The following is a 16740-nucleotide window of genomic DNA, read 5'->3' as shown; positions in this document are numbered from 1 at the left end:
AAAGTGGTTATATGCCAGGTTGTTGAGGATGCATGTACTCTTTTATGGGTATATAACAGTGGTTACATGCCAGGTTGTCGAAAATACATGTACTATTTTAAGGGTATATGACAGTGGTTACATGCCAGGTTGTTGAGAATACATGTAATGTTTTAAGGGTACATCACTGTGCCTACATACCAGGTTGTTGAAGATTCATATACTGTTTTAAGGGTATATAACAGTGGTTATATGCCAGGTTGTTAAGAATACATGTACTGTTTTAAGGGTATATAACAGCGGCTACATGCCAGGTTGTTGAGTTTGCATGTACTATTTTAAGGGCATATAACAGTGGCAAATGCCATGTTGTCGAGTATCCATGTACTGGTATAAAGCTATTTAACAGTGGCAAATGCCAGGTTGTTGACGAGAAATATACATTTTTAAGGGTATATAAAAGTGTCTATATACTAGGTTGTTGAGGTTACATGTATTCTTTTAAGGCTATATAACAGTGGTTTCATGCCAGGTTGTTGAGGATGCATGCACTGTTTTATGGGTGTATAACAGTGGTTACATGCCAGGTTGTTGAGAATACATGTACTGTTTTAATGGAATATAACCGTGGTTACATACCAGGTTTATGAGGATGCTTGTACTGTTTTAAGGGTATATAACAGTGGCTATATACCAGTTTGTTGAATGTACATGTACTGTTTTAAGGTATATATCAGAGGCTACATGTCAGGTTGTTGAGTATACATGTACTGTTTTAATGGACTATAACAGTGATTACATGCCAGGTTGATGAGGTTGCATGCACTGTTTTAAGTGTATATACCTGTGGCTATATGCTAGGTTGTTGAGGGTGCATGTACTTATTTAATGGTATATAACAGTGGTTCCATGCCAGGTTGTTGAGGAAGTATGTACTCTTTTAAGGGTAATAAACAGTGGCTACATACTAGGTTTTTGGGGATACATGTACTATTTTAAGGGTATATAACAGTGTCTACATACCAGGTTTTTGAGGATACATTTACTGTTTTAAGGGTATATAACAGTGCCGACAAGCCAGGTTGTTGAGGATGCATGAACTGGTTTAAGGGTATGTAACAGTGGTTACATGCCAGGTTGTTGAGGATGCATGTACTAATTTATAGGTATATAAAAGTGGCTACGTCAGGTTGTTGAGGATACATGTACTGTTTTAAGGGTATATAACAGTGTCTGCATCCCAGGTTGTTGAGGATACATGTACTTTTTAAAGGGTATACAACAGTGGTAACATGCCAGGTTGTTGATGATGCATGTACCATTTTAAGGGTATATAGCAGTGGTTACATGCCAGTTTGTTCAGGATACATGTACTGTTTTAAGGGTATATGACAGTGGGCACATGCCAGGTTGTTAAGGATACATGTACTCTTTTAATTAAGGATATATAATAGTGGTTACATGCCAGGTTGTTGAACGTGCACGTACTATGTTAAGGGTATATAAAAGTGGCTACATGCCAGGTTTTTGAGGATGCATGTACCGTTTTAAGGGTATATAGCAGTAGTTACATGCCAGGTTGTTGAGGTTACATGTACTGTTTTAAGGGTATATAACAGTGTTAACTTACCAGGTTGTTGAGGATACATTTACTGTTTTAAGGGTATATAACAGTGGCTACATACCAGGTTGTTGAGGGCATATGTATTACTTGAAGGGTATATAACAGTGTCTACATACCAGTTTGTGTATGATACATGCACTGTTTAAGGGGTATATAACAGTGGCTATATGCCTGGTTATTGAGGATACATGTACTGTTTTAAGGGTATATAGCAGTGGTTACATGCCAGGTTTTTGAAGACACATGCACTATTTTAAGGGTATATAACAGCGGTTACATGCAAGGTTGTTGAGGACACATGTACTATTATAAGATTATATAACAGTGGTTACATGCCAGGTTTTTGAGGATGCATACACTATTTTAAGGGTATATAATAGTGCCTACATGCCAGGTTGTTGAGAATATATGTACTGTTTAAGGGTATATAAAAATGCCTACATTCCAGGTTGTTGAGAATACATGTCCTGTTTTAAGAGTAAATAACAGGCGCTATATGCCAGGTTGTTGAGGATGCATGTACTGTTTTATTGGTATATACCAGTGGTTACATGCCAGTTTGTTGACGATGAATGTACTCTTTTAAGAGTAATGAACAGTGGCTACATACTAGGTTGTTGGGGATCCATCTACTGTATTAAGGGTATATAACAGTGGCTATATACTAGGTTGTTGAGGATACATGCATTGTTTTAAGGGTATATATCCATGGTTACATGCCAGGTTGTTGATGATACATTCACTCTTTTAAGGGTCTACAACAGTGCTTACATCCCTGGTTGTTGAGGATGCATGCACTAGTTTAAGGGCATATAACAGTGGCTATATACTAGGTTGTTGAGGATACATATACTGTTTTAAGGTATATAACAGTGGCTACATGCCAGGTTGTTGAGTATACATGTACTGTTTTAATGGAATATAACAGTGGTTACATGCCAGATTGATGAGGATGCATGTACTGTTTTAAGGGTATATAACAGTGGCTATATACCAGGTTGTTGAGGATGCAAGTACTTATTTATTGGTATATACCAGTGGTTACAGGCCAGGTTGTTGACAATGCATGTACTCTTTTAAGAGTAATAAACAGTGGCTACATACTAGGTTGTTGAGGATACATGCACTGTTTTAAGGGTATATATCCATGGTTACATGCCACGTTGTTGAGGATACATGCACTCTTTTAAGGGTATATAACAGTGCTTGCATCCCAGGTTGTTGAGGATGCATGCACTGGTTTAAGGGTATATAACAGTAGTTACATGCCAGGATGTTGAGGATGCACGTACTAATTTATGGGTATATAAAAGTGGCTACATGTCAGGTTGTTGAAGATGCATATACCGTTTAAAGGGTATATAACAGTGGCTACATGCCAGGTTGTTGAGGGCACATGTATTGTTTTAAGGGTATCTAACAGTGTCTACATACCAGTTTGTTGAGGATACATGTACTGTTTTATGGGCATATAACAGTGGCAACATGCCAGGTTATTGAGGATACATGTCCTATTTTAAGGGTATATAACAGTGGTTACATGCCAGGTTGTTGAGGATACATGTACTATTTTAAGGGTATATAACAGTGGTTACATGTTGATTGTTGAGGATACATGTACTATTTTAAGATTATATAACAGTGGTTACATACCAAGTTTTTGAAGATGCGTGTACTATTTTAAGCATATATAACAGTGCCTACATGCCAGGTGGTTGAGAATACATGTACTGTTTTAAGGGTATGTAACAGAGCCTACATTCCAGGTTGTTGAGAATACATGTCCTGTTTTAAGGGTATATACCAGTGCCTACATGCCAGGTTGTTGAGGATTCCTACACTGTTTCAAGGGTATATAACAGTGGTTACATGCCAGGTTGTTGAGGATGCACATACTAAGTTAAAGGTATATATAAGTGGCTACATGTCAGGTTGTTGAGTATACATGTACCATTTTAAGGGTATATAGCAGTGGTTACATGCCAGTTGTTGAGGATACATGTACTTCTTTATGGGTATATAAAAGTGTCTACACACCAGGTTGTTGAGGTTACATGTACTCTTTTAAAGCTATATAACAGTGGTTTAATGCCAGGTTGTTGAGGATGCATGCACTGTTTTATGGGTATATAACAGTGGTTACATGCCAGGTTGTTGAGAATGCATGTACTGTTTTAAGGGTCTATAGCGGTGGTTACATGCCAGGTTGTTGAGGGTACATGTACTGTTTTAAAGGTATATAACAGTGGCTACGTGCCAGGTTGTTGAGTAAACATGTACTGTTTTAAAGGTATATAACAGTGGCTACATGCCAGGTTGTTGAGTACACATGTACTGTTTTAATGGAATATAACAGTGGTTACATGCAAGGTTGATGAGGATGCATGCACTGTTTTAAGAGTATATAACAGTGGTTACATGCCAGGCTGTTGAGAATACATGTACTGTTTTAAGGGTCTATAACAGTGATTACATGTCAGGTTGCTGAGGATGCGCGTACTGTTTCAAGGGTATATAACAGTCCCTACATGCCAGGTTGTTGAGAATACATGTACTGTTTTAAGGGCATATAACATCACCTACATGCCTGGTTGTTGAGAATACATGTGCTATTTTAGGGGTATAAAACAGTACCTACATGCCAAGTTGTTGAGAATACATGTACTGGTTTAAGGGTATATAACACTGGTTGCATGCCAGGTTGTTGAGGGTACATGTACTGTTTTAATGGAATATAACAGTGGTTACCTGCCAGGTTTATGAGGATGCTTGTACTGTTTTAAGGGTATATAACAGTGGCTATATACCAGGTTGTTGAATGTACATGTACTGTTTTAAGGTATATATCAGTGGCTACATGCCAGGTTGTTGAGTATACATGTACTGTTTTAATGGAATATAACAGTGGTTACATACCAGGTTGATGAGGATGTATGTACTGTTTTAAGGATATATACCAGTGGCTATGTGCCAGGTTGTTGAGGATGCTTGTACTTATTTAAGGGTATATAACAGTGGTTCCATGCCTGGTTGTTGAGGATGCATGTACTCTTTTAAGGGTAATAAACAGTGGCTACATACTAGGTTGTTGGGGATACATGTATTGTTTTAAGGGTGTATAACAGTGGCTACATACTAGGTTGTTGAGGATGCATGCACTTTTTTAAGGGTATATATCCATGGTTACCTGCCAGGTTGTTGAGGATACATGCACTCTTTTAAGGTTATATAACTGTGCTTACATCCGAGGTTGTTGAGGATGCATGTACTATTTTAATGGTATATAACAGTGGCTACATACCAGGTTGTTGAGGATGCATGTACTGTTTTAAGGGTATACAACAGTGCCTACAAGCCAGGTTGTTGAGGATGCATGCACTGGTTTAGGGTATATAACAGTGGTAACATGCCAAGTTGTTGAGGATGCATGTACTAATTTATGGGTATATGAAAGTGTCTTCATGTCACGTTGTTGAAGATGCACATACTATTTTAAAGGTATATAGCAGTAGTTACATGCCAGGTTGTTGAGGATACATGTACTTTTTTAATGGTATACAACAGTGGTAACATGCCAGGTTGTTGAGGATGCATGTACCATTTTAAGGGTATACAGCAGTGGATACATGCCAGGTAGTTTAGGATACTTGTGCTGTTTTAAGGGTATATGGCCGTGGCTACATGCCAGGTTGTTGAGGATACATGTACTCCTTTAAGGATATATAACTGTGGTCAGATGCCAGGTTGTTGAGAATGCATGCACCGTTTTAAGGGTCTATAATATTGTTTACATGCCAGGTTGTTGAGGGTACATCTATGATTTTAAGGGTATATAACAGTATCTATATACCAGTTTGTTGGGGATGCATGTACTGTTTTAGGGGTATATAACAGTGGCTATATGCCAGGTTGTTGGGGATGCATGTACTGTTTTAAGGGTATATAACAGTGGTTACATGCCAGGTTGTTGAGGATACATGTACTATTTTAAGGGTATATAACAATGGTTACATGCCAGGTTATTGAGGATACATGTACTATTTTAAGATCATATAACAGTTGTTACATGCCAGGTTTTTGAGGATGCATTTACTCTTTTAAGGGTATATAACAGTTCCTACATGCTAGGTTGTTGAGAATATATGTACTGTTTTTAGGGTATATAACACTGCCTACATTCCAGGTTGTTGAGAATACATGTACTGTTTAAGAGTACATAACAGTGCCTACATTCCAGGTTGTTGAGAATACATGTCCTGTTTGAAGGGTATATAACAATGCCTACATACCAGGTTGTTGAGGATACATGTACTCTTTTAAGGATATATAACAGTGGTTACATGCCAGGTTGTTGAGGATGCATGTACTATTTTAAGGGTATATTACAGTGGTTACATGCCAGGTTGTTGAGGATGCATTTACTGTTTTAAGGGTATATAACCATTGGTACATGCCAAGTTGTCAAGAATACATGTACTATTTTAAGGGTATATAATAGTAGTTGCATGCCAGGTTGTTGAGAATACATGTACTGTTTTAAGGGTATATAACAGCGAGTACATGCCTGGTTGTTAAGGATGCATGTACTATTTTAAGGGTATATAACAGTGGCAAATGCCAGGTTGTTGAGGATACATGTAATGTTTTAATGGTATATAACAGTAGTTACATGCCAGGTTTTTGAGGATACATGTACTGTTTTAAGGGTATATAATAGTGGCTATTCGCATTGACCACTATTTTAAAAGGAAAGGAGGAAGTTGAGGCATCAGCAACATGCTGCCAGTGAAGGTGATGTATGGTGGAATGACTACAAGCTTGGGCGAAGTAATTACTGATGGTGGCTGGTCAGAAGAAAATGTGTTCATCAAGCTAGTCTGGCCTTCCCCATAAGATTGGCCTCCAGTTGTACAGTCACATAAAAAACATCCATCTCAACCTATAATGCGTGATTAAGTGAACTTTATGTGTTCTTTTTGTATTGGCAGCAGATGTTTGCAAGTCAAGGAGTGTCTTGTCAATCACAAGAAGCTATGCCTGGTGTAAGCTTGAAAGTTCGATCCTCGGCTGGGTTGCCTTCTGTGTGGAGTCTGCATGTCCTCCCTGTGGTCGTGTGGGTTTTCTCCTGGTGCTCCCACATCCCAAAGACATGCAGTAGGTGGATTGGACACTCTAAATTGGCCCTAGGTGTGAGTGTGTGTGCGTGTGTGTGCCTTCTGTGGAAGGTTGGATGCCGGGCTGGCATCTCGACACCGTAAAACTCCACTGTCAATCATGAGCAGACAAATGAACTGCTGTGGCGACCCCTAACTGGGAAAAGCCGAAAGGAGAAGAAGAAAAAGAAGATCAGGTGCAAGGGATTCATGAATCCTTGTAAGTGTCACTGACAGGAGGTTGTGGTAGGCTATGGTTTCAGTGAACAGCAGCTTCTGTGCTATGAATATCAGATCTTGCTTTCCTTCACCTACCTTAAACATGGCCCAGTCAGTAAAAGCATGAACATACACACTCATACAGACACACAGAAAGGCACACACAGATTTATGTCAATGTGTTATGTATGAACACAAACACACACACACACACACACACACACACACACACACACACACACACACACACACACACACACACACATACACATACACACACACACACCAGAAAGGGGTACACATTCACATATAGCATACTCGCATACTCTCCCCAGCAACTATCATAACCACATTATTTTACAGCAGCTGTCCCTAACGTTTTAGACTCATTTCTGTGTTTCACTTAAAGTTTACCTTCAGATCATCTCTGTTTAATAACAGCTTTGCTTCAATTAGTGCATTGGTTAATTAGCATGGACCTACTGGCTTCCTCTCTTGCTTTCAGTAATGAGTGTTAGCTTTCATCTGGTTATGCAATTTTCTATAAATGTATGCAATTGAAGGATATAAGAATTAAATCTAGGTATGAGGTATGTAGACTGGTTATACTTCATTACTTTACTGCTAAATTGGGGAACAAGAAGAACTCTGCACAGGTTGGTCTTAGACATGGTTAGGTTCTGGGACTGCACACTCTGCACACTCTGTTCTTTGCTTAGCTACATTTTCTTGAAAAGGACAGTCGTACTTCTCAAAAATTCTATAAATACATGCAATGTGAATTCTGTAGTTCATTTTCCTGGACAAATAAAAAGTACAGGTTACGCCTTTTTATCTACTCTTCTTTAAATAAGGTACTTGTTTTATTTATTTTTAGATGGATAAACGAACAGCTGACTAAGCAATTAAAATATATTTAGTACAACTTGCATTGTGTTTAAGGGACTCCACTGTCCTGCAGCAAAACCTGAGGTTCACATCCTGGTCTGACATCATACCTGAAAGTGGATGGTACCTAGAATTCACTAGCTGCTGTACTGGAACTGTAACACTTTATAAGGCACAGTACTCCAAATCCAACTGGATTCATAAACATTTTATAGTATGAATCCCATTGTCTATGCACGACATTGTCCAAACTGGTCCAGTCCTGATATGTAGACTCTGGAGGTCCCTGACCAAGCCTGACCCCAAAACATCAACTGTATTGTTAACTGTACCACTTTAGGCATTACAGGGTAAATTATGTCATACCTGCATCAGTACAACTAAAAGCACACAGGCAGCATGCTGACAAATGCACAACTAAAGTGCACATATAATGCATTAAAGCATGCATTTGTAGTCATCTTATGTGAATGAAGAGGATGACGTTATGTATATACACAGATCATGTCTACCTCCATCACCCAGAGTGATGAGTCTCAATGGTGGGTCTATGTGGCTCTCTCTGTACAGTCTGTAGTTAACACTGCCAAAATACGTAGGAAGCTCCATACTAAACCATATATGCCTTTTGACTTCTAATGGATACTCTATTATTCTGTAAGTATACATTGGAATGCTCTTCCCATGTACACTTTTAAAGCTTTCTGGCACAACATAACAAGGAGCTTCCCTGTTTCAGAATTGGGAATAGTCCTCCACAATTCCTCTGTAACCTAAATGACATGGTGAATCATGAAATGCCTCTAAGAGAATCAGGCGTGGCATAGCTGCTCAGAGTGGTTTATTTACTTTTGGAATCTGGCCTCACGGTAGTTTGTTCCAAAAAAAATACAAAAAAACATATAGAATGAATGCAGTCAACTCCAACACAGAAACTTAAATATTACAGTGATGACACATAATTTATAAAGTGAGCCTTCATACTGACATGTGACAATGTTTTCTTTCTGTACTTAAATTTGATGTTGGGGAAGAGGATCTCACTATATTAGTGAGGTGCTGAATACTTGTGCCTTGTGCCATGAACTACCACGAGTAAGTATGTGGGTCTATGTCAAAAGATAAAAGACCCATATACTCGAATAACAAAACATCGAGACCATAACCGTGAAACTCCGGTTCATCGAACCCTCATAATAATGAAACCCAGAATATCGAACATTACCAGGAGTCTGGTCTGCACTTAAAGAAACAGTTCTCCCTTTAACTACAACTGACAGGAAATCTGTATCAGCAGTTTTGCAGGGGGGCAAACCCCCCTGCCCCCCCACACCCTCTAATTTATATATACCAACTCCGAGATCGCACTACAGTGAGAAAAGGGGAAATTTCCCAATCCTTACTGTACCACGATCTCCACTTAAAACTACTGATAAAGATTACCTGTAAGTTGTAGTTAAAGGGAGAACTGTTCTTTTAAGTGCAAACCAGACTTCTGGTAATGTTTACCATTCAATGTTCTGGGTTTTGTTTTTGTGAGGATTCGATGAACTGGAGTTTCGTGGTTATGGTCTCGACAGTTTGTTATTCGAATATCTGGGTCTTCGATTTTTTTCAGGTAGACCCAGTATGTATACCAAGCCTGAACTTGCCCTTGGGTGTAAAAAAATTTACAGGCCTTCCTTTATCAAAGCATCATGAGAGTTTAATTCATTTTTAGTCTTAACATGCTCTGCACAAAATACACAGGCATGTGGACTCAATGCTAATGCGAAGAAGGCATCTTCATGAATTGCTGAAGAAATGAAATGGGCATTCTATACTTTCCTATTTTATTTGCCAGCAGGACTTGAGGCTCTGCCCTATTATTTCAAAAATTGACAGTAATGTTTCTGTAGAGTTATTTTGTCGACTGTTCATATAAAAGCAATAATAATAATAATAATTATGTGAATAAACATCCAGTGTGCAAATGCTCCAAAACCTGAGCAGATTAATCAGTCATTTTTAAAGCCTACTTATCTGAATTTGAAGCAACAGCTAGATTTATTTATTTTACTAATGTAGCAACAGCTAAAACAAATAAATGTGTTTTGCTGCAGTTATTTTATTTTCAGCCTGGCAAAGAAAGACAAGTCATATTCCAGAGAAGGTGCCAATGATCTTATTTATAAACACTCAATAGCATAATGATACTATAGACTCATACAAGGATAACTGCCCTTGTGGGCAACTTTAAGCCTAGCTAATTATCTCATTTGAGACTCAAACCCTGCAGTTTGGGTCTGTTAGGTAAACACTCTAACCAGTATGTAATGCTTCTAAACATATAATTGTCAACCCTACTTTTCTTCCTTGTTGATTGGCCTTGGCAGCTCTTTTAGAATACTTATTTCTTGAAATGATGTACATGTTAAGATAGCTGTTTGTTTTCTTGGAAGAACTGGCTATGCTACAGCATACAAATAGTTCTCCAGTGACTCAAGTGGTAAGTAAAGAGTAGTATATTAAAAATGCATCTTCTTAAAGAAAAAAGAACTTCGGTGCTCACTAACACATATTTTTTTCAAATTGAAGCACTTACGATTATCAGTATACAATTATCCTTAGGTGGAATGCGTACACTCACCATTCGGCAACCTTGCAGGATCATGTAGAAGTACTGAGTGACATCTGTCACGATACAGACCTTACTGATACGGACCCCTGTGCCAAGCAACATCTGCTTTTGTGTGATTCTTCATTATGAGTGCTGCTGACTGATGCTTATTCCTGCTGTGTGTCATATTTGTAAATAACTATGCATTGTTCTAAAGATATTCCACAAATCTGATTGGATAGCAAGGTCTTTTTACCACTTAAAAATATACTTGAACCTCAAAAAAGATTAGTTTAGTTCAAATTATGGAATTCCTTTCCTCTCCATGTGTCTCAAGTCCAAACTAAACATGCATTTTGGAAAGAAAAATATCTCTTATCCACCTGGCGCTTTAACTGCAGCTTCTTTTTGTACTGTGTTCTGACTCATAGCTCTTATTTTATTTTGTTTTATTTACTATTTGCTCACCTGTTGAGAGGACTGATCTCTTTAGCCAAAGAGCAGAAAATACATATTAGTCTTTCAATCAACAATATTATATAGAAAATAAGTACTCTGCAAAATTCAAACTATAACAGTAAGACTGGATACAGGTAAGTTACAATTAAAAGATCCAGAGTGCATTGAGAAAAATACATACAAAAAGAAAGCTAAAATATGCATAAAATACAGTACAATCATAAATATAATACATAAACTCCTATATGCATGTGAGGTATTTGCAAATAATATGTCACACTAAGAGGCTAAGAAAAGTTTATTAAATGTATTTTAATATCCATGATATGGGATGGTAAGTTACCTAACAATTATCATAATAGCAGCTGCAGGGAGATTCAGTAAAGAGACGCTCTTTAAGTGCATCTTTGAAGCATGTAATGTTTTCTTGATTGTCGATGTCTGTAGGCTGGTGGTTACAGGTAACCGGCCACAGTCTCCAGAAGGGTTTTACACCTAGAGGAATTTTAAATGAAGGGCATACTAGTGAGAAGTTGTTATCCTGTGTACTTTGGAGTACATGAGGGTTGTCTTGTAAAGGTAGTTTTATTCTTAAATGGGGCAGTGACTGTGTTTTCTCAGCATTAGTACTTAGAAAAGTGGCACTTGGCGGTAGGGAAATCCTTTTTAAATTTTTAGCAAATTGCCATGATGCATCTGGCGGTCTGCTAACAGAATGAATTTGCAGTCTTTATTCTCAGTATCCCGTAATCTGTGAGTTTTTGTATTCTGTGAGCTTTTGTGGGCTGAATGCATAACGAGAAAAGGAAGGCCATATTCAAGTCTGGGTATTAAAACATTTTTATGAAAGGCCCTGTAAGCAGGTGAAAGGAAGTGACTGATCTTGTAATACAGTTTTAATTGAGGAAGGACTTTATTAACTATAAAATCTGAATGTGTGGTAAAGGAAAGGATAGGGTCAAGTATTAGGCCTAGGTACCGCTAATCAGTGACATTAGGTATTATGTTACAATTAAGATCCGTCAAGAGAATAGAGGGAATAGTGGGTAATTTCTTGGCTGGGTCAAACACCATGATATTGGTTTTCTTGGTATAAATCAGTAGTTTGTTAGTAGTGGAACAGAAAAACAACTGAGTGAAACTGTCCTGTAATTTGGTTTGCAAGTCAGAGTGGTTAGTATTTGATTTCAGGAACAGCATATCACCTGCATACATTATTAATTTAAAATTTGGCAATTCTAGGGGCAGATCATTAACAAAGAGAGAGAAGAGAAGAGAACCTAGCACGCACCCTTGCAGTATACCTGTATTAATTTTACCAGCCGTAGAGGAAGAGACATTGCCATGATTTGGAAGTTTCTGTGTTTTAGATAGCAGCAAAAACAGCAGAAAGTGTTATCTCCAAAGCTGAGTCTTTTGAGTTTGCTGAGAAGAAAAGCATAGCTGACTTGTTTCAAAAGCCCTTGTCATATCAACAAATAGACCTGAAGTTTGTCATTCAGGTTACAATAAATGGTATGTATCAGTGGTCATTATCATGGCAGTAAAGGTACTGAAGGCAATGAGAAAGCCATGCCGTGCATCACATAACAGGCTACAGCTATTAATGTGCTTAAGTAGTTGCTTGTGTAATAGTTTTTCAAATAATTTAGTAATAGGGCACAGGGTCGGAAAAAGGTCTGTAATCCTTCAACCCATTAACAGAAGTGACTGCGTGCTTTAATTTTGGAGGGACAGTGCCTGAGGTGAGAGAGGGAGAGAGATTAAAGATATGAGTAAGGGGTTTATTGATTTCTTTTTTTGCTGCAAGCCTTAGGAAGGTGCAATGAAGTTTGCTGGATTTAGATCTTGAATTGTTGAGTTTCTGAATTAGGAGAATTTCAGAGAAGTGAAAGGTTGTTACATAAGAGCCTAGAGGGTATCAGGGAATGAAGGTTCTTGTTCTCCATTCATGGGACAGCAAATTGTTGGAAAAGCTTTAGGTATGTCAATTATAGTGGACTGCAAAAATTGATAATAATCATTAGCAAAGGTGCAGTGATTCAATGCTATTGGTTCATTTTTTGGCAGCTGAAGAGTTATTTAATGTTCCTGTTAAGCATTTACTTTCTTTCATTTAACTTTTCTTCCTCTTTCTACACAATGTCTTCTTCCAACCTTCTTCTTACCCTGACGTATGACAGGAAATCACTAGAATTCCCTATTGCAGTCTGGTCCTTAAAGGCAGTCTTTCCATTCATAACCCATATACAGACGGAGTCTATACCATGCCACATTCTTTTCGCCCAATTTCTGGCATCTTTCTTTATATGAACAAAAAAGAAATATGGTTCACTAATCATGCTGTGGCCATGTATAAATATAAAATGTTTAAAGGCCATCTGGTAGCAATCTGCCTGTAGTATTGCTGACTGCTTCTGCTGAAGTAGCAGCATATGGAGTTAGGCTTGGTCTAAAAGAGCAGGGCCTGTTTACAAGGTTGATATGTTTTATAGACATCTGTTGACGGTGTTAGCTAAATAAATTCCCTGTCATCTTCATCAGGCATGACCATGATAATAGGACTTCACTTCAGCATGGGCTACTTTTATCAAGCAGCAGATACCAGGTGTTATTCATTACAGGAGAAAAAATAAGTGATTCAAAAAGCAAAATCACCACAATAAATGCACTGCAGTGTAGATTACTTAATATTGATAGTACCAGTAAAGTCAATTCTCCCTAAGCTTCTGGAACTTTCTAGAAGTTATATATGATGTACTGCATTTGTTTTTACAGCCACGTGAGATCTGAAATCATAGTGTGCCATCATTGCTAATAGTCCAACAAGACAAAGGGAACTCATCTGTCAATACATATCACTGACCTAGTTTACAAGGGCCAGAAGTTATTGTCATACCTACATGAAAGAAATACTTTAATATCATTTCTGGAACATATTTTATTTTAATGTATTTTGAATAATAGTTATAGTCTCAGGTTTACCAGATAAGGAGTACTCACAGTGAAAAGTATAAAAGCCCCCCAAATGATCAGGCCATGTAGAAACGGAACTGAAACCAATTACAGATAATACTAGAGCATTAAATTTGATACTCTGCTCTAGTAATTTATGCTATGCAATGTAAACACTGTTGTCAGAGTGCTGCATTGCTTTACTAACAATGTAAATATTGTACGCACTTGGTCTTTTTTTTTATTTTCTATTCCATTTTAATTCTATAACATTCTACTTTATTACATACACCAGTATTCCATTAGTTCTTCACCAAGCAAGTATACTGCTGAGTGGGTATTGCTTTTTTATCCTCTGACACTGCTTTGCCGATTTTGTACTTGACTGTTTAAATATTTGGCATTATACTTTACGGCCTGTTTTTTGCTTCATTGTGAGACTATGTCACGAATAAAAATGGTCTGCTGGTCAGTCCACCCACCCAGTGAGCAAAGAGTTGAACAAATAAATAAAACTTATCTCGTAATGCACAGAGTCTGCTTTCATTCTTTTGAAAACATTTTGATCTGCGCTGGCATGGAACAACCATACTGTGTATTGTGTATGTTTGCTGATGAGTTGTACTTTGACATGGCATAACAGCCCTCATTAATGCAGACACTGTTCAGCCTGATGCTCATTTCTTTCATTCTTGATAATGATCACAATCCAAAACCATAATCTGAATGAAAGACCCGGATCGAATGCTTTGTTTAGGCATTCTTTTTTGTGTGCATCCTCAGACTCTGGAACATACCTCTCAACTGTACAGATTTTGCAGACTGTCCAGATTTTTGCCTTACATTTTTGGTCTGTTTCACATAAAATTATGGTTTTCTGCCAAGTCATTGGCAAAACATTTGAGGGTTGAAGTAAAAAAAAATAAGGACAGAAATTCAAGTTTTAGACTTTATGCACTTCAGAAATTTCATGCTAAAGCAAAACCTGTTATTCTATAAAGTTTCTAAGTTTATAGGAGCAATATTTAAAAGGTGTTCCCATTTTGGGCTTTTGCCACCCATTATTTATGGTCTTGTCCAGATTTCTTGCTGTTAGAAGTCTGGAGTATGTACTCAACTTAAAACATAATGCCCTGTGGCTAACGGATAAAACAAATAACAGAAACTTAAAACGGATGAATAGAAATCAAGAAGACGACAAATACAGCACTAGAATTGCAATAGCTATGTTCTGACATTTCCTGAAGTTTGAAATTATAATGAAATGGTGTAAGTCTTCTGACTGTTATTGAAATAAGGCACATTAAAATTATCTCATGTACAGTGATGTCCCTGTTCATGCCAGTATTTTCAACTAGTAAACTTCAAAATGACTCTTGGTTGCTATACCCAGCAGTTTATCCTAATTTAACACATTTTTGATTTTCAGGCTTGTTCCATAACTTAAAGTAAGGGCTTGCCCTTGGATCCTCTGCTCACATAACCTCTGAAAAGTACGTGATTTACCAAGACATACATTAATACATACAGGCTACAGTCATTGTGCTGGGAAAAAGTAACAACAACATGTAGGAGACTAAAAAGTGTCATTATCAAGGGGCACATGCCACACTCCATGTCTGCTACTATCAGGATACACGTCACACTCTATGTTTGCCATTATCAGGGGGTACAAGTCACACTCTATGTTTGTACATGTCATGCTCTATGTTTACCATTATCAGGGTACACATGTCGCACTCTATGTTTACCACTATCAGAAACACATGTCGCACTCTATGTTTGCCATTATCAGTGAGCGCATGCAACACTCCATGTCTGCTACTATCAAGGTACAAATGTCACACTCTATGTTTATCATTATCAGGGTACACATGTCACGCTCTATGTTTACCATTATTAGGGCATACATTACACTCTTGTCTTATTCAGGGGGCACATGTCAGACTCAATGTTTGTCTTTATCAAGGGGGACATGCTACACTCTATGTCTGCTATTATCAGGATACTCATGTCACATTCTGTGTTTGCCATTATTAGTGGGCACATGCCACACGCTATGTCTGCTACTATCAGGGTACACATGTCACACTCTGTGTTTGCCATTATCAGTGGGCACATGCCACACTCTAAGTCTGCTACTATCAGGGTACACATGTCTCACTCTATATTTGCCATTATCAAGGGGCAAATGTCAGACTCAATGCTGGCCATCAAGGGGCACATGCCACACTCTATGTTTGCCATTATCAGTGGGCACATGCCACACTCTATGATTTCCATTATGGGGGGCACATGTCACATTCTATGTTTGCCATTATGAGGAGGCACATGCCACACTCTCTGTTTGCCATTATCAGTGGGCACATGCCACACTCTATGTCTGCTACTATCAGAGTACACATGTCACACTCTGTGTTTGCCATTATCAGTGGGTACATGTCAGACTCAATGTTGGCCATTATCAAGGGTCACATGCCACACTCTATGTTTGCCATTATCAGTGGACACATGCCACACTCTATATTTCTATTATCAGGGGGTACATGTCACAATCAATGTTTGCCATTATCAGGGGGTACAAGTCACACTCTATGTTTGTACACGTCATGCTCTATGGTTACCATTATCAGGGTACACATGTCGCACTCTATGTTTACCATTATCAGAGTACACATGTCGCACTCTATGTTTGCCATTATCAGTGGGCACATGCCACACTCTATGTCTGCTACTATCAGGGTACACATGTCACACTCTATGTCTGCTACTATCAGGTACACATGTCACACTCAATGTTTGCCATTATCAAGGGGCACATGTCAGACTCACCACTGGCCATTGTCAAGGGGGACATGCCGCAC

At 38.1% G+C, this 16740-nt stretch overlaps 1 protein-coding gene across 7 annotated transcripts in view; it reads right to left on the bottom strand.

Annotated features, from left to right (window-relative positions):
* Positions 1 to 16740, bottom strand: part of SLC8A1 (solute carrier family 8 member A1) — a 2780038-nt gene that overhangs the window by 1070031 nt on the left and 1693267 nt on the right. The window lies entirely within an intron of this gene.

Source organism: Protopterus annectens, chromosome 1.part2 (assembly GCF_019279795.1).
Source record: "Protopterus annectens isolate FY-2018-M chromosome 1.part2, PAN1.0, whole genome shotgun sequence".
In the NCBI taxonomy this organism is placed as follows: Eukaryota; Metazoa; Chordata; order Ceratodontiformes; family Protopteridae; genus Protopterus; species Protopterus annectens.
This window is presented reverse-complemented; position numbering and strand designations above follow the sequence as displayed.